The sequence below is a fragment of the Oncorhynchus keta genome, unplaced genomic scaffold (assembly GCF_023373465.1).
Source record: "Oncorhynchus keta strain PuntledgeMale-10-30-2019 unplaced genomic scaffold, Oket_V2 Un_contig_14350_pilon_pilon, whole genome shotgun sequence".
In the NCBI taxonomy this organism is placed as follows: Eukaryota; Metazoa; Chordata; class Actinopteri; order Salmoniformes; family Salmonidae; genus Oncorhynchus; species Oncorhynchus keta.
In genome coordinates, this window is record NW_026278690.1 from 3,580 (window position 1) to 27,500 (window position 23,921).

The following is a 23,921-nucleotide window of genomic DNA, read 5'->3' on the forward strand; positions in this document are numbered from 1 at the left end:
GTGTTGCTGTTGAACAAGGGTTATAGTGTAGTGTTGCTGTTGAACAAGGGTTATGTAGTGATGCTGTTGAACAAGGGTTATAGTGTAGTGTTACTGCTGAACAAGGGTTATAGTGTAGTGTTGCTGTTGAACAAGGTGTTATGATGCTGTTGAACAAGGGTGTTGCTGTTGAACAAGGGTTATAGTGTAGTGTTGCTGTTGAACAAAGGGTTATAGTGTAGTGATGCTGTTGAACAAGGGTTATAGTGGGGTGTTGCTGTTGAACAAGGGTTATAGTGTAGTGTTGCTGTTGAACAAGGGTTATAGTGAGGTGTTGCTGCTGAACAAGTGTTATAGTGTAGTGTTGCTGTTGAACAAGGGTTATAGTGGGGTGTTGCTGTTGAACAAGAGGTTATAGTGTAGTTTTGCTGTTGAACAAGGGTTAGTGTTGCTGTTAGGTGTTATGTGTTGCTGTTGAACAAGGGTTATAGTGTAGTGTTGCTGTTGAACAAGGGTTATAGTGGGGTGCTGCTGTTGAACGGGTTATAGTGTAGTGATGCTGTTGAACAAGGGTTATAGTGTAGTGATGCTGTTGAACAAAGGGTTATAGTGTAGTGTTGCTGTTGAACAAGGGTTATAGTGTAGCTGTTGAGTGGGGTGTTGAACAAAGGGTTATAGTGGGGTGTTACTGTTGAACAAGGGTTATAGTGTAGTGATGCTGTTGAACAAGGGTTATAGTGTAGTGTTGCTGTTGAACAAGGGTTATAGTGGGGTGTTACTGTTGAACAAGGGTTATAGTGTAGTGTTGCTGTTGAACAAAGGGTTATAGTGTTACTGTTGAACAAGGGGGGTGATGTTGCTGTTGAACAGGGGTTATAGTGTAGTGTTGCTGTTGAACAAGGGGTTATAGTGTAGTGTTGCTGTTGAACAAGGGTTATAGTGTAGTGTTGCTGTTGAACAAGGGTTATAGTGTAGTGATGCTGTTTGAACAAGGGTTATAGTGTAGTGTTGCTGTTGAACAAGGGTTATAGTAGTGTTGCTGTTGAACAAGGGTTATAGTGTAGTGTTGCTGTTGAACAAGGGTTATAGTGTAGTGATGCTGTTGAACAAGGGTTATAGTGTAGTGTTGCTGTTGAACAAGGGTTATAGTGTAGTGTTGCTGTTGAACAAGGGTTATAGTGTAGTGTTGCTGTTGAACAAGGGTTATAGTGTAGTGTTGCTGTTGAACAAGGGTTATAGTGTAGTGTTGCTGTTGAACAAGGGTTATAGTGTAGTGTTACTGTTGAACAAGGGTTATAGTGTTGCTGTTAGTGGGTTATAGTGAGTGTTGCTGTTGAACAAGAGGTTATAGTGTAGTGTTGCTGTTGAACAAGGGTTATAGTGTAGTGTTGCTGTTGAACAAAGGGTTATAGTGTAGTGATGCTGTTGAACAAAGGGTTATAGTGTAGTGTTGCTGTTGAACAAGGGTTATAGTGTAGTGTTGCTGTTGAACAAGGGTTATAGTGTCAGTGTTGCTGTTGAACTGTTGAACAAGGGTTATAGTGTGGTGTTGCTGTTGAACAAGGGTTATAGTGTAGTGTTGCTGTTGAACAAGGGTTATAGTGTAGTGTTGCTGTTGAACAAGGGTTATAGTGTAGTGATGCTGTTGAACAAGGGTTATAGTGTAGTGTTGCTGTTGAACAAGGGTTTATAGTGTTGCTGTTGAACAAGGGTTATAGTGTAGTGTTACTGTTGAACAAGGGTTATATAGTGTTGCTGTTGAACAAGAGGTTTATAGTGTTGCTGTTGAGTGTTGCTGTTGAACAAGGGTTATATAGTGTTGCTGTTGAACAAGGGTTATAGTGTAGTGTTACTGTTGAACAAGGGTTATAGTGTAGTGTTGCTGTTGAACAAGGGTTATAGTGTAGTGTTGCTGTTGAACAAGGGTTATAGTGTGATGCTGTTGAACAAGGGTATAGTGTAGTGATGCTGTTGAACAAGGGTTATAGTGTAGTGCTGCTGTTCAACAAGGGTTATAGTGTAGTGTTGCTGTTGAACAAGGGTTATAGTGTAGTGTTGCTGTTGAACAAGGGTTATAGTGTTGAACAAGGGTGTTGCTGTTGAACAAGGGTTATAGTGGTGTTACTGTTGAACAAGGGTTATAGTGTTGCTGTTGAACAAGGGTTATAGTGTAGTGTTGCTGTTGAACAAGGGTTATAGTGTAGTGTTACTGTTGAACAAGGGTTATAGTAAGTGTAGTGTTGCTGTTGAACAAGGGTTATAGTGTAGTGTTGCTGTTGAACAAGGGTTATAGTGTAGTGTTGCTGTTGAACAAGGGTTATAGTGTAGTGTTGCTGTTGAACAAGGGTTATAGTGTAGTGATGCTGTTGAACAAGGGTTATAGTGTAGTGTTGCTGTTGAACAAGGGTTATAGTGTAGTGTTGCTGTTGAACAAGGGTTATAGTGTTGCTGTTGAACAAGGGTTATATAGTGTTGCTGTTGAACAAGGGTTATAGTGTAGTGTTACTGTTGTAGTGTTGCTGTTGAACAAGGGTTATAGTGTAGTGTTGCTGTTGAACAAGGGTTATAGTGTAGTGTTGCTGTTGAACAAGGGTTATAGTGTAGTGTTGCTGTTGAACAAGGGTTATAGTGTTGTGTTGCTGTTGAACAAGGGTAGTGCTGCTGTTGAACAAGGGTTATAGTGTAGTGTTGCTGTTGAACAAGAGGTTATAGTGTTGCTGTTGTTATAGTGTGTTGCTGTTGAACAAGGGTTATAGTGGGGTGTTGCTGTTGAACAAGGGTTATAGTGTAGTGTTGCTGTTGAACAAGGGTTATAGTGTAGTGTTGCTGTTGAACAAGGGTTATAGTGTAGTGTTGCTGTTGAACAAAGGGTTATAGTGTAGTGTTGCTGTTGAACAAGGGTTATAGTGTAGTGTTACTGTTGAACAAGGGTTATATAGTGTTGCTGTTGAACAAGGGTTATAGTGTAGTGTTGCTGTTGAACAAGGGTTATAGTGGGTGTTGCTGTTGAACAAGGGTTATAGTGTAGTGTTGTTACTGTTGAACAAGGGTTATAGTGGGGTGTTGCTGTTGAACAAGGGTTATAGTGTAGTGTTGCTGTTGAACAAGGGTTATAGTGTAGTGATGCTGTTGAACAAGGGCTATAGTGTAGTGATGCTGTTGAACAAGGGTTATAGTGTAGTGATGCTGTTGAACAAGGGTTATAGTGTAGTGTTGCTGTTGAACAAGGGTTATAGTGGGGTGTTGTGTTGAACAAGGGTTATAGTGTTGTGTTGCTGTTGAACAAGGGTTATAGTGTAGTGTTACTGTTGAACAAGGGTTATAGTGTAGAGTGCATAGTTAGTGTTGCTGTTGAACAAGGGTTATAGTGTAGTGTTGGTTGAGTGCTGTTGAACAAGGGTTATAGTGTAGTGTTGCTGTTGAACAAGGGTTATAGTGTAGTGTTGCTGTTGAACAAGGGTTATAGTGTGGTGTTACTGTTGAACAAGGGTTATAGTGTAGTGTTACTGTTGAACAAGGGTTATAGTGGGGTGTTACTGTTGAGTGTATTTGCTGTTGAACAAGGGTTATAGTGTAGTGTTGCTGTTGAACAAGGGTTATAGTGTAGTGTTGCTGTTGAACAAGGGTTATAGTGTAGTGTTGCTGTTGAACAAGGGTTATAGTGTAGTGTTGCTGTTGAACAAGGGTTATAGTGCTGCTGTTGAACAAGGGTTATAGTGTGGTGTTACTGTTGAACAAGGGTTATAGTGTAGTGTTAATGTTGAACAAGGGTTATAGTGGGGTGTTGCTGTTGAACAAGGGTTATAGTGTAGTGTTACTGTTGAACAAGGGTTATAGTGGGGGTGTTACTGTTGAACAAGGGTTATAGTGTAGTGTTGCTGTTGAACAAGGGTTATAGTGTAGTGATGCTGTTGAACAAGGGCTATAGTGTAGTGATGCTGTTGAACAAGGGTTATAGTGTAGTGTTGCTGTTGAACAAGGGTTATAGTGTAGTGTTGCTGTTGAACAAGGGTTATAGTGGGGTGTTGTGTTGAACAAGGGTTATAGTGTTGTGTTGCTGTTGAACAAGGGTTATAGTGTTGTGTTGCTGTTGAACAAGGGTTATAGTGTAGTGTTGTGTTGAACAAGGGTTATAGTGTTGTGTTGCTGTTGAACAAGGGTTATAGTGTAGTGTTGCTGTTGAACAAGGGTTATAGTGTAGTGTTGCTGTTGAACAAGGGTTATAGTGTAGTGTTGCTGTTGAACAAGGGTTATAGTGTAGTGTTGCTGTTGAACAAGGGTTATAGTGTAGTGTTGCTGTTGAACAAGGGTTATAGTGTAGTGTTGTGTTGAACAAGGGTTATAGTGTAGTGTTGAACAAGGGTTCATAGTGTTGCTGTTGAACAAGGGTTATAGTGTAGTGTTACTGTTGAACAAGGGTTATAGTGTAGTGTTGCTGTTGAACAAGGGTTATAGTGGGGTGTTGCTGTTGAACAAGGGTTATAGTGTAGTGTAGTGCTGTTGAACAAGGGTTATAGTGTAGTGTGCTGTTGAACAAGGGTTATAGTGTAGGGGTGTTGCTGTTGAACAAGGGTTATAGTGTAGTGTTGCTGTTGAACAAGGGTTATAGTGGGGTGTTGCTGTTGAACAAGGGTTATAGTGTAGTGTTGCTGTTGAACAAGGGTTATAGTGTAGTGTTGCTGTTGAACAAGGGTTATAGTGTAGTGTTGTGTTGAACAAGGGTTATATGCTGTTGTTGTGTTGCTGTTGAACAAGGGTTATAGTGTAGTGTTGCTGTTGAACAAGGGTTATAGTGTAGTGTTGCTGTTGAACAAGGGTTATAGTGTAGTGTTGTGTTGAACAAGGGTTATAGTGTAGTGATGCTGTTGAACAAGGGTTATAGTGGGGTGTTGCTGTTGAACAAGGGTTATAGTGTAGTGTGGTGTTACTGTTGAACAAGGGTTATAGTGTAGTGATGCTGTTGAACAAGGGTTAGAGTGTAGTGTTGCTGTTGAACAAGGGTTATAGTGTAGTGTTACTGTTGAACAAGGGTTATAGTGTAGTGATGCTGTTGAACAAGGGTTATAGTGTAGTGGGGTTATGCTGTTGAACAAAGGGTTATAGTGTAGTGTTGCTGTTGAACAAGGGTTATAGTGTAGTGTTGCTGTTGAACAAGGGTTATAGTGTAGTGTTGCTGTTGAACAAGGGTTATAGTGTAGTGTTGCTGTTGAACAAGGGTTATAGTGGGGTGTTGCTGTTGAACAAGGGTTATAGTGTAGTGTTGCTGTTGAACAAGGGTTATAGTGTAGTGTTGCTGTTGAACAAGGGTTATAGTGTAGTGATGCTGTTGAACAAGGGTTATAGTGTAGTGTTGCTGTTGAACAAGGGTTATAGTGTAGTGTTGCTGTTGAACAAGGGTTATAGTGTAGTGTTGCTGTTGAACAAGGGTTATAGTGTAGTGTTGCTGTTGAACAAGGGTTATAGTGGGGTGTTGCTGTTGAACAAGGGTTATAGTGTAGTGTTACTGCTGAACAAGGGTTATAGTGTAGTGTTGCTGTTGAACAAGGGTTATAGTGTAGTGTTGCTGTTGAACAAGGGTTATAGTGTAGTGTTGCTGTTGAACAAGGGTTATAGTGTAGTGATGCTGTTGAACAAGGGTTATAGTGTAGTGATGCTGTTGAACAAGGGTTATAGTGTAGTGTTACTGTTGAACAAGGGTTATAGTGTTACTGTTGAACAAGGGTTATAGTGGGGTGGGGTGTTGAACAAGGGTTATAGTGTAGTGTTGCTGCTGAACAAGGGTTATAGTGTAGTGATGCTGTTGAACAAGGGTTATAGTGTAGTGATGCTGTTGAACAAGGGTTATAGTGTAGTGTTGCTGTTGAACAAGGGTTATAGTGGGGTGTTGGTGTTGAACAAGGGTTATAGTGTTGTGTTGCTGTTGAACAAGGGTTATAGTGTTGTGTTGCTGTTGAACAAGGGTTATAGTGTAGTGTTGCTGTTGAACAAGGGTTATAGTGTAGTGTTGCTGTTGAACAAGGGTTATAGTGTAGTGTTGCTGTTGAACAAGGGTTATAGTGTAGTGTTGCTGTTGAACAAGGGTTATAGTGTAGTGTTGCTGTTGAACAAGGGTTATAGTGGGGTGTTGCTGTTGAACAAGGGTTATAGTGTAGTGTTGCTGTTGAACAAGGGTTATAGTGTAGTGTTGCTGTTGAACAAGGGTTATAGTGTAGTGTTGCTGTTGAACAAGGGTTATAGTGTAGTGTTGCTGTTGAACAAGGGTTATAGTGTAGTGTTGCTGTTGAACAAGGGTTATAGTGTAGTGTTGCTGTTGAACAAGGGTTATAGTGTAGTGTTGCTGTTGAACAAGGGTTATAGTGTAGTGTTGCTGTTGAACAAGGGTTATAGTGTGGTGTTGCTGTTGAACAAGGGTTATAGTGTAGTGTTGCTGTTGAACAAGGGTTATAGTGGGGTGTTGCTGTTGAACAAGGGTTATAGTGGGGTGTTGCTGTTGAACAAGGGTTATAGTGTGGTGTTGCTGTTGAACAAGGGTTATAGTGTAGTGTTGCTGTTGAACAAGGGTTATAGTGGGGTGTTGCTGTTGAACAAGGGTTATAGTGGGGTGTTGCTGTTGAACAAGGGTTATAGTGTAGTGTTGCTGTTGAACAAGGGTTATAGTGTAGTGTTACTGTTGAACAAGGGTTATAGTGTTACTGTTGAACAAGGGTTATAGTGGGGTGGGGTGTTGAACAAGGGTTATAGTGTAGTGTTGCTGTTGAACAAGGGTTATAGTGTAGTGATGCTGTTGAACAAGGGTTATAGTGTAGTGATGCTGTTGAACAAGGGTTATAGTGTAGTGTTGCTGTTGAACAAGGGTTATAGTGTAGTGATGCTGTTGAACAAGGGTTATAGTGTTGTGTTGCTGTTGAACAAGGGTTATAGTGGGGTGTTACTGTTGAACAAGGGTTATAGTGTAGTGTTGCTGTTGAACAAGGGTTATAGTGGGGTGTTACTGTTGAACAAGGGTTATAGTGTAGTGTTGCTGTTGAACAAGGGTTATAGTGCAGTGTTGCTGTTGAACAAGGGTTATAGTGTAGTGTTGCTGTTGAACAAGGGTTATAGTGGGGTGATGCTGTTGAACAAGGGTTATAGTGTTGCTGTTGAACAAGGGTTATAGTGTTGCTGTTGAACAAGGGTTATAGTGTAGTGTTACTGTTGAACAAGGGTTATAGTGTAGTGTTGCTGTTGAACAAGGGTTATAGTGTAGTGTTGCTGTTGAACAAGGGTTATAGTGTAGTGTTGCTGTTGAACAAGGGTTATAGTGTAGTGTTGCTGTTGAACAAGGGTTATAGTGTAGTGTTGCTGTTGAACAAGGGTTATAGTGGGGTGTTGCTGTTGAACAAGGGTTATAGTGTAGTGTTGCTGTTGAACAAGGGTTATAGTGGGGTGTTGCTGTTGAACAAGGGTTATAGTGGGGTGATGCTGTTGAACAAGGGTTATAGTGTAGTGTTACTGTTGAACAAGGGTTATAGTGTTACTGTTGAACAAGGGTTATAGTGGGTGGGGTGTTGAACAAGGGTTATAGTGTAGTGTTGCTGTTGAACAAGGGTTATAGTGTAGTGATGCTGTTGAACAAGGGTTATAGTGTAGTGATGCTGTTGAACAAGGGTTATAGTGTAGTGTTGCTGTTGAACAAGGGTTATAGTGTAGTGATGCTGTTGAACAAGGGTTATAGTGTTGTGTTGCTGTTGAACAAGGGTTATAGTGGGTGTTACTGTTGAACAAGGGTTATAGTGTAGTGTTGCTGTTGAACAAGGGTTATAGTGGGGTGTTACTGTTGAACAAGGGTTATAGTGTAGTGTTGCTGTTGAACAAGGGTTATAGTGCAGTGTTGCTGTTGAACAAGGGTTATAGTGTAGTGTTGCTGTTGAACAAGGGTTATAGTGGGGTGATGCTGTTGAACAAGGGTTATAGTGTTGCTGTTGAACAAGGGTTATAGTGTTGCTGTTGAACAAGGGTTATAGTGTAGTGTTACTGTTGAACAAGGGTTATAGTGTAGTGTTGTGTTGAACAAGGGTTATAGTGTAGTGTTGCTGTTGAACAAGGGTTATAGTGTAGTGTTGCTGTTGAACAAGGGTTATAGTGTAGTGTTGCTGTTGAACAAGGGTTATAGTGTAGTGTTGCTGTTGAACAAGGGTTATAGTGGGGTGTTGCTGTTGAACAAGGGTTATAGTGTAGTGTTGCTGTTGAACAAGGGTTATAGTGTAGTGTTGCTGTTGAACAAGGGTTATAGTGGGGTGTTGCTGTTGAACAAGGGTTATAGTGTAGTGTTGCTGTTGAACAAGGGTTATAGTGTAGTGTTGCTGTTGAACAAGGGTTATAGTGTGGTGTTACTGTTGAACAAGGGTTATAGTGTAGTGATGCTGTTGAACAAGGGTTAGAGTGTAGTGTTGCTGTTGAACAAGGGTTATAGTGTAGTGTTACTGTTGAACAAGGGTTATAGTGTAGTGATGCTGTTGAACAAGGGTTATAGTGTAGTGTTGCTGTTGAACAAGGGTTATAGTGTAGTGTTGCTGTTGAACAAGGGTTATAGTGTAGTGTTGCTGTTGAACAAGGGTTATAGTGTAGTGTTGCTGTTGAACAAGGGTTATAGTGTAGTGTTGCTGTTGAACAAGGGTTATAGTGTAGTGTTGCTGTTGAACAAGGGTTATAGTGTAGTGTTGCTGTTGAACAAGGGTTATAGTGTAGTGTTGCTGTTGAACAAGGGTTATAGTGTAGTGATGCTGTTGAACAAGGGTTAGAGTGTAGTGTTGCTGTTGAACAAGGGTTATAGTGTAGTGTTGCTGTTGAACAAGGGTTATAGTGTAGTGTTGCTGTTGAACAAGGGTTATAGTGTAGTGTTGCTGTTGAACAAGGGTTATAGTGTGGTGATGCTGTTGAACAAGGGTTATAGTGTAGTGTTACTGCTGAACAAGGGTTATAGTGTAGTGTGATGCTGTTGAACAAGGGTTATAGTGTAGTGAACAAGAAGGGGTGATGCTGTTGAACAAGGGTTATAGTGTAGTGTTGCTGTTGAACAAGGGTTATAGTGTAGTGATGCTGTTGAACAAGGGTTATAGTGTAGTGATGCTGTTGAACAAGGGTTATAGTGTAGTGTTACTGTTGAACAAGGGTTATAGTGTTACTGTTGAACAAGGGTTATAGTGGGGTGGGGTGTTGAACAAGGGTTATAGTGTAGTGTTGCTGTTGAACAAGGTTATAGTGTAGTGATGCTGTTGAACAAGGGTTATAGTGTAGTGATGCTGTTGAACAAGGGTTATAGTGTAGTGTTGCTGTTGAACAAGGGTTATAGTGTAGTGATGCTGTTGAACAAGGGTTATAGTGTTGTGTTGCTGTTGAACAAGGGTTATAGTGGGGTGTTACTGTTGAACAAGGGTTATAGTGTAGTGTTGCTGTTGAACAAGGGTTATAGTGTAGTGTTGCTGTTGAACAAGGGTTATAGTGTAGTGTTGCTGTTGAACAAGGGTTATAGTGTAGTGTTGCTGTTGAACAAGGGTTATAGTGTAGTGTTGCTGTTGAACAAGGGTTATAGTGGGGTGTTGTGTTGAACAAGGGTTATAGTGTTGTGTTGCTGTTGAACAAGGGTTATAGTGTAGTGTTGCTGTTGAACAAGGGTTATAGCGTAGTGTTGCTGTTGAACAAGGGTTATAGTGTAGTGCTGCTGTTGAACAAGGGTTATAGTGTTGTGTTGCTGTTGAACAAGGGTTATAGTGTAGTGTTGCTGTTGAACAAGGGTTATAGTGTAGTGTTGCTGTTGAACAAGGGTTATAGTGTAGTGTTGCTGTTGAACAAGGGTTATAGTGTGGTGTTGCTGTTGAACAAGGGTTATAGTGGGGTGTTGTGTTGAACAAGGGTTATAGTGTAGTGTTGCTGTTGAACAAGGGTTATAGCGTAGTGTTGCTGTTGAACAAGGGTTATAGCGTAGTGTTGCTGTTGAACAAGGGTTATAGTGTAGTGCTGCTGTTGAACAAGGGTTATAGTGTTGTGTTGCTGTTGAACAAGGGTTATAGTGTAGTGTTGCTGTTGAACAAGGGTTATAGTGTAGTGTTGCTGTTGAACAAGGGTTATAGTGTAGTGTTGCTGTTGAACAAGGGTTATAGCGTAGTGTTGCTGTTGAACAAGGGTTATAGCGTAGTGTTGCTGTTGAACAAGGGTTATAGTGTAGTGCTGCTGTTGAACAAGGGTTATAGTGTTGTGTTGCTGTTGAACAAGGGTTATAGTGTAGTGTTGCTGTTGAACAAGGGTTATAGTGTAGTGTTGCTGTTGAACAAGGGTTATAGTGTAGTGTTGCTGTTGAACAAGGGTTATAGTGTGGTGTTGCTGTTGAACAAGGGTTATAGTGGGGTGTTGTGTTGAACAAGGGTTATAGTGTAGTGTTGCTGTTGAACAAGGGTTATAGCGTAGTGTTGCTGTTGAACAAGGGTTATAGCGTAGTGTTGCTGTTGAACAAGGGTTATAGTGTAGTGCTGCTGTTGAACAAGGGTTATAGTGTTGTGTTGCTGTTGAACAAGGGTTATAGTGTAGTGTTGCTGTTGAACAAGGGTTATAGTGTAGTGTTGCTGTTGAACAAGGGTTATAGTGTAGTGTTGCTGTTGAACAAGGGTTATAGTGTGGTGTTGCTGTTGAACAAGGGTTATAGTGTAGTGTTGCTGTTGAACAAGGGTTATAGTGGGGTGTTACTGTTGAACAAGGGTTATAGTGGGGTGTTGCTGTTGAACAAGGGTTATAGTGTGGTGTTGCTGTTTAACAAGGGTTATAGTGTAGTGTCGCTGTTGAACAAGGGTTATAGTGGGGTGTTACTGTTGAACAAGGGTTATAGTGGGGTGTTGCTGTTGAACAAGGGTTATAGTGGGGTGATGCTGTTGAACAAGGGTTATAGTGTAGTGTTACTGTTGAACAAGGGTTATAGTGTTACTGTTGAACAAGGGTTATAGTGGGGTGGGGTGTTGAACAAGGGTTATAGTGTAGTGTTGCTGTTGAACAAGGGTTATAGTGTAGTGATGCTGTTGAACAAGGGTTATAGTGTAGTGATGCTGTTGAACAAGGGTTATAGTGTAGTGTTGCTGTTGAACAAGGGTTATAGTGTAGTGATGCTGTTGAACAAGGGTTATAGTGTTGTGTTGCTGTTGAACAAGGGTTATAGTGGGGTGTTACTGTTGAACAAGGGTTATAGTGTAGTGTTGCTGTTGAACAAGGGTTATAGTGGGGTGTTACTGTTGAACAAGGGTTATAGTGTAGTGTTGCTGTTGAACAAGGGTTATAGTGCAGTGTTGCTGTTGAACAAGGGTTATAGTGTAGTGTTGCTGTTGAACAAGGGTTATAGTGGGGTGATGCTGTTGAACAAGGGTTATAGTGTTGCTGTTGAACAAGGGTTATAGTGTTGCTGTTGAACAAGGGTTATAGTGTAGTGTTACTGTTGAACAAGGGTTATAGTGTAGTGTTGTGTTGAACAAGGGTTATAGTGTAGTGTTACTGTTGAACAAGGGTTATAGTGTAGTGTTGCTGTTGAACAAGGGTTATAGTGTAGTGTTGCTGTTGAACAAGGGTTATAGTGTAGTGTTGCTGTTGAACAAGGGTTATAGTGGGGTGTTGCTGTTGAACAAGGGTTATAGTGTAGTGTTGCTGTTGAACAAGGGTTATAGTGGGGTGTTGCTGTTGAACAAGGGTTATAGTGGGGTGATGCTGTTGAACAAGGGTTATAGTGTAGTGTTACTGTTGAACAAGGGTTATAGTGTTACTGTTGAACAAGGGTTATAGTGGGGTGGGGTGTTGAACAAGGGTTATAGTGTAGTGTTGCTGTTGAACAAGGGTTATAGTGTAGTGATGCTGTTGAACAAGGGTTATAGTGTAGTGATGCTGTTGAACAAGGGTTATAGTGTAGTGTTGCTGTTGAACAAGGGTTATAGTGTAGTGATGCTGTTGAACAAGGGTTATAGTGTTGTGTTGCTGTTGAACAAGGGTTATAGTGGGGTGTTACTGTTGAACAAGGGTTATAGTGTAGTGTTGCTGTTGAACAAGGGTTATAGTGGGGTGTTACTGTTGAACAAGGGTTATAGTGTAGTGTTGCTGTTGAACAAGGGTTATAGTGCAGTGTTGCTGTTGAACAAGGGTTATAGTGTAGTGTTGCTGTTGAACAAGGGTTATAGTGGGGTGATGCTGTTGAACAAGGGTTATAGTGTTGCTGTTGAACAAGGGTTATAGTGTTGCTGTTGAACAAGGGTTATAGTGTAGTGTTACTGTTGAACAAGGGTTATAGTGTAGTGTTGTGTTGAACAAGGGTTATAGTGTAGTGTTACTGTTGAACAAGGGTTATAGTGTAGTGTTGCTGTTGAACAAGGGTTATAGTGTAGTGTTGCTGTTGAACAAGGGTTATAGTGTAGTGTTGCTGTTGAACAAGGGTTATAGTGGGGTGTTGCTGTTGAACAAGGGTTATAGTGTAGTGTTGCTGTTGAACAAGGGTTATAGTGTAGTGATGCTGTTGAACAAGGGTTATAGTGGGGTGATGCTGTTGAACAAGGGTTATAGTGTAGTGTTGCTGTTGAACAAGGGTTATAGTGTTGTGTTGCTGTTGAACAAGGGTTATAGTGTAGTGATGCTGTTGAACAAGGGTTATAGTGTAGTGTTACTGTTGAACAAGGGTTATAGTGTTGTGTTGCTGTTGAACAAGGGTTATAGTGTTGTGTTGCTGTTGAACAAGGGTTATAGTGTAGTGTTGTGTTGAACAAGGGTTATAGTGTTGTGTTGCTGTTGAACAAGGGTTATAGTGTAGTGTTGCTGTTGAACAAGGGTTATAGTGGGGTGTTGCTGTTGAACAAGGGTTATAGTGGGGTGTTGCTGTTGAACAAGGGTTATAGTGGGGTGTTGCTGTTGAACAAGGGTTATAGTGGGGTGTTGCTGTTGAACAAGGGTTATAGTGTGGTGTTGCTGCTGAACAAGGGTTATAGTGGGGTGTTGCTGTTGAACAAGGGTTATAGTGTAGTGATGCTGCTGAACAAGGGTTATTAAGAGTTGGTTCCTGGTTTTCTGCATATTCCCTCTGTCCTGACTATACCACCCACTCAACCTGACCAAACCACCCACTCAACCTGACCATACCACCCACTCAACCTGACCATACCACCCACTCAACCTGACTATACCACCCACTCAACCTGACCAAACCACCCACTCAACCTGACTATACCACCCACTCAACCTGACTATACCACCCACTCAACCTGACCATACCACCCACTCAACCTGACCATACCACCCACTCAACCTGACCATACCACCCACTCAACCTGACTATACCACCCACTCAACCTGACCATACCACCCACTCAACCTGACTATACCACCCACTCAACCTGACCATACCACCCACTCAACCTGACCAAACCACCCACTCAACCTGACTATACCACCCACTCAACCTGACTATACCACCCACTCAACCTGACCATACCACCCACTCAACCTGACTATACCACCCACTCAACCTGACTATACCACCCACTCAACCTGACCATACCACCCACTCAACCTGACTATACCACCCACTCAACCTGACCAAACCACCCACTCAACCTGACCCTCTGTCCTGACTATACCACCCACTCAACCTGACTATACCACCCACTCAACCTGACCATATCACCCACTCAACCTGACTATACCACCCACTCAACCTGACTATACCACCCACCCACTCAACCTGACCATACCACACACTCAACCTGACTATACCACCCACTCAACCTGACTATACCACCCACTCAACCGGACCCTCTGTCCTGACTATACCACCCACTCAACCTGACTATACCACCCACTCAACCTGACCATATCACCCACTCAACCTGACTATACCACCCACTCAACCTGACTATACCACCCACTCAACCTGACCCTCTGTCCTGACTATACCACCCACTCAACCTGACTATACCACCCACTCAACCTGACCATATCACCCACTCAACCTGACTATACCACCCACTCAACCTGACTATACCACCCACCCACTCAACCTGACCATACCACCCACTCAACCTGACTATACCACCCACTCAACCTGACTATACCACCCACTCAACCTGACCCTCTGTCCTGACTATACCACCCACTCAACCTGACTATACCACCCACTCAACCTGACCATATCACCCACTCAACCTGACTATACCACCCACTCAACCTGACCCTCTGTCCTGACCAAACCACCCACTCAACCTGACTATACCACCCACTCAACCTGACTATACCACCCACTCAACCTGACCCTCTGTCCTGACTATACCACCCACTCAACCTGACCATACCACCCACTCAACCTGGCATACCACCCATGGTCAGGATACCACCCACTCAACCTGACCATACCACCCACTCAACCTGACCCTCTGTCCTGACTACCACCCACTCAACCCTCCTCAACCCTAACTCACTCAGCCTCAACCTGACTAAACCACCCATTAGAATGGTCAGGGGGAATAGTTCACCCTCTCAACCTCCTAAACTAACTCACTCAGCCTCCTCTACCTTGGCATTAGACCACCCTTGTATTTTGTCTTCCAGTAGCTTGTATCGATGTGGTCTTCCGTAGCTGGGTATTTGTATTGTGTGTCTTCTGTAGCTTCATTTGGTCTTCTGTAGCTTGTATTGTGGTCTTCTGTAGCTTGTATTGTGGTCTTCTGTAGCTTGTATTGTGGTCTTCCGTAGCTTGTATTGTGGTCTTCCGTAGCTTGTATTGTGGTCTTCCGTAGCTTGTATTGTGGTCTTCCGTAGCTTGTATTGTGGTCTTCCGTAGCTTGTGTTGTGGTCTTCCGAGCTTGTATTGTGGTCTTCCGTAGTATTGTATTGTGGTCTTCCGTAGCTTGTACAGTGGTCTTCCCAACTTGTATTGTGGTCTTCCGTAGCTTGTATTGTGGTCTTCCGTAGCTTGTATTGTGGTCTTCCGTAGCTTGTGTTGTGGTCTTCAGTAGCTTGTATTGTGGTCTTCCGTAGCTTGTATTGTGGTCTTCCATAGCTTGTATTCTGGTCTTCCGTAGCTTGTATTGTAGTCTTCCGTAACTTCCGTAGCTTGTGTTCTGGTCTTCCGTAGCTTGTGTTGTGGTCTTCCGTAGCTTGTGTTGTGGTCTTCCGTAGCTTGTGTTGTGGTCTTCCGTAGCTTGTAACTTGTGGTCTTCCGTAGCTTGTATTGTGGTCTTCCGTAGCTTGTATTGTAGTCTTCCGTAGCTTGTATTGTGGTCTTATTTAGCTTGTATTGTAGTCTTCCGTAGCTTGTATTGTGGTCTTCCGTAGCTTGTATTGTGGTCTTCCCTAGCTTGTATTCTGGTCTTCCGTAGCTTGTATTGTAGTCTTCCGTAGCTTGTATTCTGGTCTTCCGTAGCTTGTGTTGTGGTCTTCCGTAGCTTGTATTCTGGTCTTCCGTAGCTTGTATTGTAGTCTTCCGTAGCTTGTATTCTGGTCTTCCGTAGCTTGTGTTGTGGTCTTCCGTAGCTTGTATTGTAGTCTTCCGTAGCTTGTATTCTGGTCTTCCGTAGCTTGTATTCTGGTCTTCCGTAGCTTGTGTTGTGGTCTTCCGTAGCTTGTGTTGTGGTCTTCCGTAGCTTGTATTGTAGTCTTCCGTAGCTTGAATTCTGGTCTTCCGTAGCTTGTGTTGTGGTCTTCCGTAGCTTGTATTGTGGTCTTCCGTAGCTTGTGTTGTGGTCTTCCGTAGCTTGTATTGTAGTCTTCCGTAGCTTGTATTCTGGTCTTCCGTAGCTTGTGTTGTGGTCTTCCGTAGCTTGTATTGTGGTCTTCCGTAGCTTGTATTGTGGTCTTCCGTAGCTTGTATTGTGGTCTTCCGTAGCTTGTATTGTGGTCTTCCGTAGCTTGTATTGTGGTCTTCCGTAGCTTGTATTGTGGTCTTCCGTAGCTTGTGTTGTGGTCTTCCGTAGCTTGTATTGTGGTCTTCCGTAGCTTGTATTGTGGTCTTCCGTAGCTTGTATTGTGGTCTTCCGTAGCTTGTATTGTGGTCTTCCGTAGCTTGTATTGTGGTCTTCCGTAGCTTGTATTGTAGTCTTCCCGTAGCTTGTATTGTGGTCTTCCGTAGCTTGTATTGTGGTCTTCCGTAGCTTGTGTTGTGGTCTTCCGTAGCTTGTATTGTGGTCTTCCGTAGCTTGTATTGTGGTCTTCCGTAGCTTGTATTGTGGTCTTCCGTAGCTTGTATTGTGGTCTTCCGTAGCTTGTATTGTGGTCTTCCGTAGCTTGTGTTGTGGTCTTCCGTAGCTTGTGTTGTGGTCTTCCGTAGCTTGTGTTGTGGTCTTCCGTAGCTTGTGTTGTGGTCTTCCGTAGCTTGTGTTGTGGTCTTCCGTAGCTTGTGTTGTGGTCTTCCGTAGCTTGTGTTGTGGTCTTCCGTAGCTTGTGTTGTGGTCTTCCGTAGCTTCCTGTTTCACTGAGGGTTTAATAATGAGCTAACAGACATGTAAAATCCATTTCACATCCATCCCTTGGATTGGAACCAAGCCATCTGAGACAAACATAGAGCTCTTTGGCCACACACACCAGGGGTGGGATTGGCATTGAAAGAGCCATGCATATTAAACACTATGCAGAAAGGTACCTCATACCTACTGTAAAATATATGTTCATGTTATGGGGATGTTTTGATTCCACTGATCCTGGGGCCCTTGTTAAGGGTCAACCGAACCATGAACTCAAAATCAGCCCAAAAACTCATCCTCATCCAGGAGGCTGAAACTTAGCCGCAAGTGGATCTTGCAACAAGAAAACAACTATCTAGCCACCTAGCTCTGTTGTTTGGTTAGCAGTGTTTCAGTAGTACAGCCACGTAGCACTGTTGTTTGGTTAGCAGTGTTTCTGTAGTACAGCCACCTAGCTCTGTTGTTTGGTTAGCAGTGTTTCTGTAGTACAGCCACCTAGCTCTGTTGTTTGGTTAGCAGTGTTTCAGTAGTACAGCCACCTAGCTCTGTTGTTTGGTTAGCAGTGTTTCTGTAGTACAGCCACCTAGCTCTGTTGTTTGGTTAGCAGTGTTTCAGTTGTACAGCCACCTAGCACTGTTGTTTGGTTAGCAGTGTTTCTGTAGTACAGCCACGTAGCTCTGTTGTTTGGTTAGCGGTGTTTCTGTAGTACAGCCACCTAGCACTGTTGTTTGGTTAGCAGTGTTTCTGTAGTACAGCCACGTAGCTCTGTTGTTTGGTTAGCAGTGTTTCAGTAGTACAGCGTGTCAGTAGTACAGCCACCTAGCTCTGTTGTTTGGTTAGCAGTGTTTCAGTTGTACAGCCACCTAGCACTGTTGTTTGGTTAGCAGTGTTTCAGTTGAGTCTCTGTTCTACTGTAACCTCTCCTCCAGTCTCTAAAGGCATTGAGTCCCTGTTCTACTGTAACCCTCTCCTCCAGTCTCTAAAGGCCTTGAGTCCCTGTTCTACTGTAACCCTCTCCTCCAGTCTCTAAAGGCCTTGAGTCCCTGTTCTACTGTAACCCTCTCCTCCAGTCTCTAAAGGCCTTGAGTCTCTGTTCTACTGTAACCCTCTCCTCCAGTCTCTAAAGGCCTTGAGTCCCTGTTCTACTGTAACCCTCTCCTCCAGTCTCTAAAGGCCTTGAGTCCCTGTTCTACTGTAACCCTCTCCTCCAGTCTCTAAAGGCCTTGAGTCCCTGTTCTACTGTAACCCTCTCCTCCAGTCTCTATGGTTTATAAAGGCCTTGAGTCCCTGTCCTACTGTAACCCTCTCCTCCAGTCTCTAAAGGCCTTGAGTCTCTGTTCTACTGTAATCCTCTCCTCCAGTCTCTAAAGGCCTTGAGTCCCTGTTCTACTGTAACCCTCTCCTCCAGTCTCTAAAGGCCTTGAGTCCCTGTTCTACTGTAACCCTCCTCCTCCAGTCTCTAAAGGCCTTGAGTCTCTGTTCTACTGTAACCCTCTCCTCCAGTCTCTAAAGGCCTTGAGTCTCTGTTCTACTGTCTCCTCCAGTCTCTAAAGGCCTTGAGTCTCTGTTCTACTGTAACCCTCTCCTCCAGTCTCTATGGTTTATAAAGGCCTTGAGTCCCTGTTCTACTGTAACCCTCTCCTCCAGTCTCTATGGTTTATAAAGGCCTTGAGTCCCTGTTCTACTGGAACCCTCTCCTCCAGTCTCTAAAGGCCTTGAGCCTCTGTTCTACTGTAACCCTCTCCTCCAGTCTCTAAAGGCCTTGAGTCCCTGTTCTACTGTAACTCTCTCCTCCAGTCTCTAAAGGCCTTGAGTCCCTGTTCTACTGTAACCCTCTCCTTCAGTCTCTAAAGGCCTTGAGTCCCTGTTCTACTGTAACCCTCTCCTCCAGTCTCTAAAGGCCTTGAGTCTCTGTTCTACTGTAACCCTCTCCTCCACCTGTTCTACTGTAACCCTCTCCTCCAGTCTCTATGGTTTATAAAGGCCTTGAGTCCCTGTTCTACTGTAACCCTCTCCTCCAGTCTCTAAAGGCCTTGAGTCCCTGTTCTACTGTAACCCTCTCCTCCAGTCTCTAAAGGCCTTGAGTCCCTGTTCTACTGTAACTCTCTCCTCCAGTCTCTAAAGGCCTTGAGTCTCTGTTCTACTGTAACCCTCTCCTCCAGTCTCTAAAGGCCTTGAGTCCCTGTTCTACTGTAACCCTCTCCTCCAGTCTCTAAAGGCCTTGAGTCTCTGTTCTACTGTAACCCTCTCCTCCAGTCTCTAAAGGCCTTGAGTCCCTGTTCTACTGTAACCCTCTCCTCCAGTCTCTAAAGGCCTTGAGTCTCTGTTCTACTGTAACCCTCTCCTCCAGTCTCTAAAGGCCTTGAGTCCCTGTTCTACTGTAACCCTCTCCTCCAGTCTCTAAAGGCCTTGAGTCCCTGTTCTACTGTAACCCTCTCCTCCAGTCTCTAAAGGCCTTGAGTCCCTGTTCTACTGTAACCCTCTCCTCCAGTCTCTAAAGGCCTTGAGTCCCTGTTCTACTGTAACCCTCTCCTCCAGTCTCTAAAGGCCTTGAGTCTCTGTTCTACTGTAACCCTCTCCTCCAGTCTCTAAAGGCCTTGAGTCCCTGTTCTACTGTAACCCTCTCCTCCAGTCTCTAAAGGCCTTGAGTCCCTGTTCTACTGTAACCCTCTCCTCCAGTCTCTAAAGGCCTTGAGTCTCTGTTCTACTGTAACCCTCTCCTCCAGTCTCTAAAGGCCTTGAGTCTCTGTTCTACTGTAACCTCTCCTCCAGTCTCTAAAGGCCTTGAGTCTCTGTTCTACTGTAACCCTCTCCTCCAGTCTCTAAAGGCCTTGAGTCCCTGTTCTACTGTAACCCTCTCCTCCAGTCTCTAAAGGCCTTGAGTCCCTGTTCTACTGTAACCCTCTCCTCCAGTCTCTATGGTTTATAAAGGCCTTGAGTCCCTGTTCTACTGTAACCCTCTCCTCCAGTCTCTAAAGGCCTTGAGTCTCTGTTCTACTGTAATCCTCTCCTCCAGTCTCTAAAGGCCTTGAGTCCCTGTTCTACTGTAACCCTCTCCTCCAGTCTCTAAAGGCCTTGAGTCCCTGTTCTACTGTAACCCTCTCCTCTAGTCTCTAAAGGCCTTGAGTCCCTGTTCTACTGTAACCCTCTCCTCCAGTCTCTAAAGGCCTTGAGTCCCTGTTCTACTGTAACCCTCTCCTCCAGTCTCTGGTTTATAAAGGCCTTGAGTCCCTGTTCTACTGTAACCCTCTCCTCCAGTCTCTAAAGGCCTTGAGTCCCTGTTCTACTGTAACCCTCTCCTCCAGTCTCTAAAGGCCTTGAGCCTCTGTTCTACTGTAACCCTCTCCTCCAGTCTCTAAAGGCCTTGAGTCCCTGTTCTACTGTAACCCTCTCCTCCAGTCTCTAAAGGCCTTGAGTCCCTGTTCTACTGTAACCCCTCCTCCAGTCTCTAAAGGCCTTGAGTCCCTGTTCTACTGTAATCCTCTCCTCCAGTCTCTAAAGGCCTTGAGTCCCTGTTCTACTGTAACCCTCTCCTCCAGTCTCTAAAGGCCTTGAGTCTCTGTTCTACTGTAACCCTCTCCTCCAGTCTCTAAAGGCATTGAGTCCCTGTTCTACTGTAATCCTCTCCTCCAGTCTCTAAAGGCCTTGAGTCCCTGTTCTACTGTAACCCTCTCCTCCAGTCTCTAAAGGCCTTGAGTCCCTGTTCTACTGTAATCCTCTCCTCCAGTCTCTAAAGGCCTTGAGTCCCTGTTCTACTGTAACCCTCTCCTCCAGTCTCTAAAGGCCTTGAGTCCCTGTTCTACTGTAACCCTCTCCTCCAGTCTCTAAAGGCCTTGAGTCCCTGTTCTACTGTAACCCTCTCCTCCAGTCTCTATGGTTTATAAAGGCCTTGAGTCCCTGTCCTACTGTAACCCTCTCCTCCAGTCTCTAAAGGCCTTGAGTCCCTGTTCTACTGTAATCCTCTCCTCCAGTCTCTAAAGGCCTTGAGTCCCTGTTCTACTGTAACCCTCTCCTCCAGTCTCTAAAGGCCTTGAGTCCCTGTTCTACTGTAACCCTCTCCTCCAGTCTCTAAAGGCCTTGAGTCCCTGTTCTACTGTAACCCTCTCCTCCAGTCTCTAAAGGCCTTGAGTCCCTGTTCTACTGTAATCCTCTCCTCCAGTCTCTAAAGGCCTTGAGTCCCTGTTCTACTGTAACCCTCTCCTCCAGTCTCTAAAGGCCTTGAGTCCCTGTTCTACTGTAACCCTCTCCTCCAGTCTCTAAAGGCCTTGAGTCTCTGTTCTACTGTAACCCTCTCCTCCAGTCTCTAAAGGCCTTGAGTCCCTGTTCTACTGTAACCCTCTCCTCCAGTCTCTAAAGGCCTTGAGTCCCTGTTCTACTGTAATCCTCTCCTCCAGTCTCTAAAGGCCTTGAGTCCCTGTTCTACTGTAATCCTCTCCTCCAGTCTCTAAAGGCCTTGAGTCCCTGTTCTACTGTAACCCTCTCCTCCAGTCTCTAAAGGCCTTGAGTCCCTGTTCTACTGTAACCCTCTCCTCCAGTCTCTAAAGGCCTTGAGTCCCTGTTCTACTGTAACCCTCTCCTCCAGTCTCTAAAGGCCTTGAGTCCCTGTTCTACTGTAACCCTCTCCTCCAGTCTCTAAAGGCCTTGAGTCCCTGTTCTACTGTAACCCTCTCCTCCAGTCTCTAAAGGCCTTGAGTCCCTGTTCTACTGTAACCCTCTCCTCCAGTCTCTAAAGGCATTGAGTCTCTGTTCTACTGTAAACTCTCTCTCCTGATGAACTGCAGCTCATACCGGACCTACCTTACCTTACCCTGCATATATCATCATATATCTCTTCATATATTATACATACATATATGTATATTTATGTACATTCTGACACACATATATATATATATATATATCTACACGGATATACATGAATGCTACTGGTCTATTTATGTACAATGGTATATAAATGTTCTCATATATCTATGGAATATATATATATATGTGATGTATATATGCGTGTGTGTCTGTGTCTGCTGTCAAGCTAGGGTGAAGTTAAACAAGCAGATATAGAGTATATTCTAGGGTCCCCCTTACCCCCACCCCGCCCTGCACCCCCCATCTGTCCTGCTGGTTGGGGATCGTGGAGGGGCTGGTTAGCCATGTTTAGGATTAGCGGGTCAATGCTAGCAAAGCTAAGGTTTAGAGTTAGAAGGTGAGTGATTAACTGTTTGCAGTTAATGCTAGTTTTGCTTAATTGTTAGCTGCTAATGCTAGTTATTGGCTAACACTACATTAGCGTCAGGGTTAACCGCTAATGGTAGTTTAGCCCCAGGACTAGCAGCGATTCCTAGTTTAGGGTTTGCTACTAATGCTAGTTCAGTGACAGATTTAGCTGCTAATGCTATTTTAGCCCCATGGCTAGCAGTGATGGCTAGTTTGGGGTTAGCTGCTATTGGTAGTGATTCCTAGTTTAAGGTTAGCTACTAATGCTGTTTCAGTGACAGGGTTTGCTTCTAATGCTATTTTAGCCCCATGGCTAGCAGTGATGGCTAGTTTGGGGTTAGCTTCTAATGCTATTTTAGCCCCAGGACTAACAGTGATTCCTAGTTTAGGGTTAGTTACTAATGCTAGTTCAGTGACAGATTTAGCTGCTAATGCTATTTTAGCCCCATGGCTAGCAGTGATGGCTAGTTTGGGGTTAGCTGCTATTGGTAGTGATTCCTAGTTTAAGGTTAGCTACTAATGCTGTTTCAGTGACAGGGTTTGCTTCTAATGCTATTTTAGCCCCAGGACTAGCAGTGATGGCTAGTTTGGGGTTAGCTACTAATGCTATTTTAGCGTGGAGTTTCGCTGCTAATGCTAGTTTAACCCCGGAGTTAGGTGCCAAGGCTAGTTTATCCCCTGGATTAGCTGATAATTTAGCGTAGCTGGGGTTAGCGGCTACAGCTAGATTAGCGGAGCAGGGATTTAGAGGTTAACAGTGGTTTCTGTGTTGAAGGTTGTCGCGGCTCAGAAGCCACCCCTCACGGTTCCCCCACCCGGTCCTGCGGCCCCCAGGGCAGCTCCAGCGAGGAGATATGGGTGCTGCGCAAGCCTGGGCCAGGTAACCCCGCCCCGCGCAGCCCTGCCTGACCCCTGACCTGTGGCGTTGTCTACAGATTGAAGCTGCCCCTAACCATAGGTCTAGATCAGATTATCCGGGCTAATACTATAGGGCAAGGCAACACAATGGCCCCTATAGGATCTGACCTAGAATCAGTGGATAGGGGCACCTTAGAGACCCTGCCATCTCTCCATTATGTCCAGAACTGAACAGAGACCAGTACGTACCTGGCAGTAACTGGTCCCTGGCTGTACCTGCCAGTACCTGGTCCCCTGGCTGTGTGTGTAGGGCTGCAGTCATTATCTATCTATCTATCTATCTATCTATCTATCTATCTATCTATCTATCTCTCCCTCTCTGTCTCTTTCTGTCTCTCTCTCTGTCTCTCTCTCTGTCTCTCTCTCTGTCTCTCTCTGTCTCTCTCTGTCTCTCTCTCTGCATGGGTCTTTAGTCTCTCTGTCTCTGTCTCTGTCTCACTCTCTCTGTCTCTCTCTCTCTGTCTCTCTCTCTCTGTCTCTCTCTGTCTCTCTCTCTGTCTCTCTCTGTCTCTCTCTCTGTCTCTCTCCCTGTCTCTCTCTCTGTCTCTCTCTCTGTCTCTCTCTCTCTCTCTCTCTCTGTCTCTCTCCCTGTCTCTCTCCCTGTCTCTCTCCCTGTCTCACTCTCTCTGCATGGGTCTTTAGTCTCTCTGTCAGTCATCAGGCCAGCGTCGGTCAGTGGATGTGTGTGTGTTTAAGTGTGTCAGTCACTCCGTCAATCACCTCGTCTGTCCTCGCCGAGAACCCATGCTGTTGAGTGGGCTGCTGTCCAGTGCATTGTAGCGGAGAAACGCATATGATACCTGGTTCTGTGTTAACACACACCTGTGTGTGTGTGTGTGTGTTGTGTTTACCAGGTGGAGACCGAAGTAGCGTGGGGAGTTCTGGCAGTGTGACCAGTGTGAGGTCATCAGGGAGTGGTCAGAGTGCCGGGAGCTCCACCCACATTCTCCACGCGCAGGCCGAGGGGGTTAAGGTGAGGCGCGCACACACACAGACACACACCACACACACTTAATGCTGATCACAGTGCTGTCCTAAAATGGACACTGTAACCGTCTACGATATAACACATGTCTATAGTTAAAAGGTCTTTGTTTGAACCTTTTAATTTAATCAATTAAGTTCAGGAAACGTATATATCTGTCCTATATATCTGTCCTAGTGTAGAACGGCCCTGTGTGGAGTCCTATATATCTGTCCTATATATCTGTCCTATATATCTGTCCGAGCGTAGAATGGCCCTGTTTGGAGTCCTATATATCTGTCCTATATATCTGTCCTAGTGTAGAATGGCCCTGTTTGGAGTCCTATATATCTGTCCTATATATCTGTCCTATATATCTGTCCTAGTGTAGAATGGCCCTG

At 44.3% G+C, this 23,921-nt stretch overlaps 1 long non-coding RNA gene across 1 annotated transcript in view; it reads left to right on the forward strand.

Annotated features, from left to right (window-relative positions):
• The first annotated feature begins 22,289 nt into the window (after positions 1-22,289).
• LOC127918501 (uncharacterized) overlaps positions 22,290-23,921 on the forward strand; it is a 4,942-nt gene continuing 3,310 nt past the window's right edge. Inside the window, exons 1-2 of the long non-coding RNA XR_008100256.1 lie at positions 22,290-22,518; positions 23,411-23,529. This is a non-coding gene — a long non-coding RNA (uncharacterized LOC127918501). The remainder of the gene's footprint in view (positions 22,519-23,410; positions 23,530-23,921) is intronic.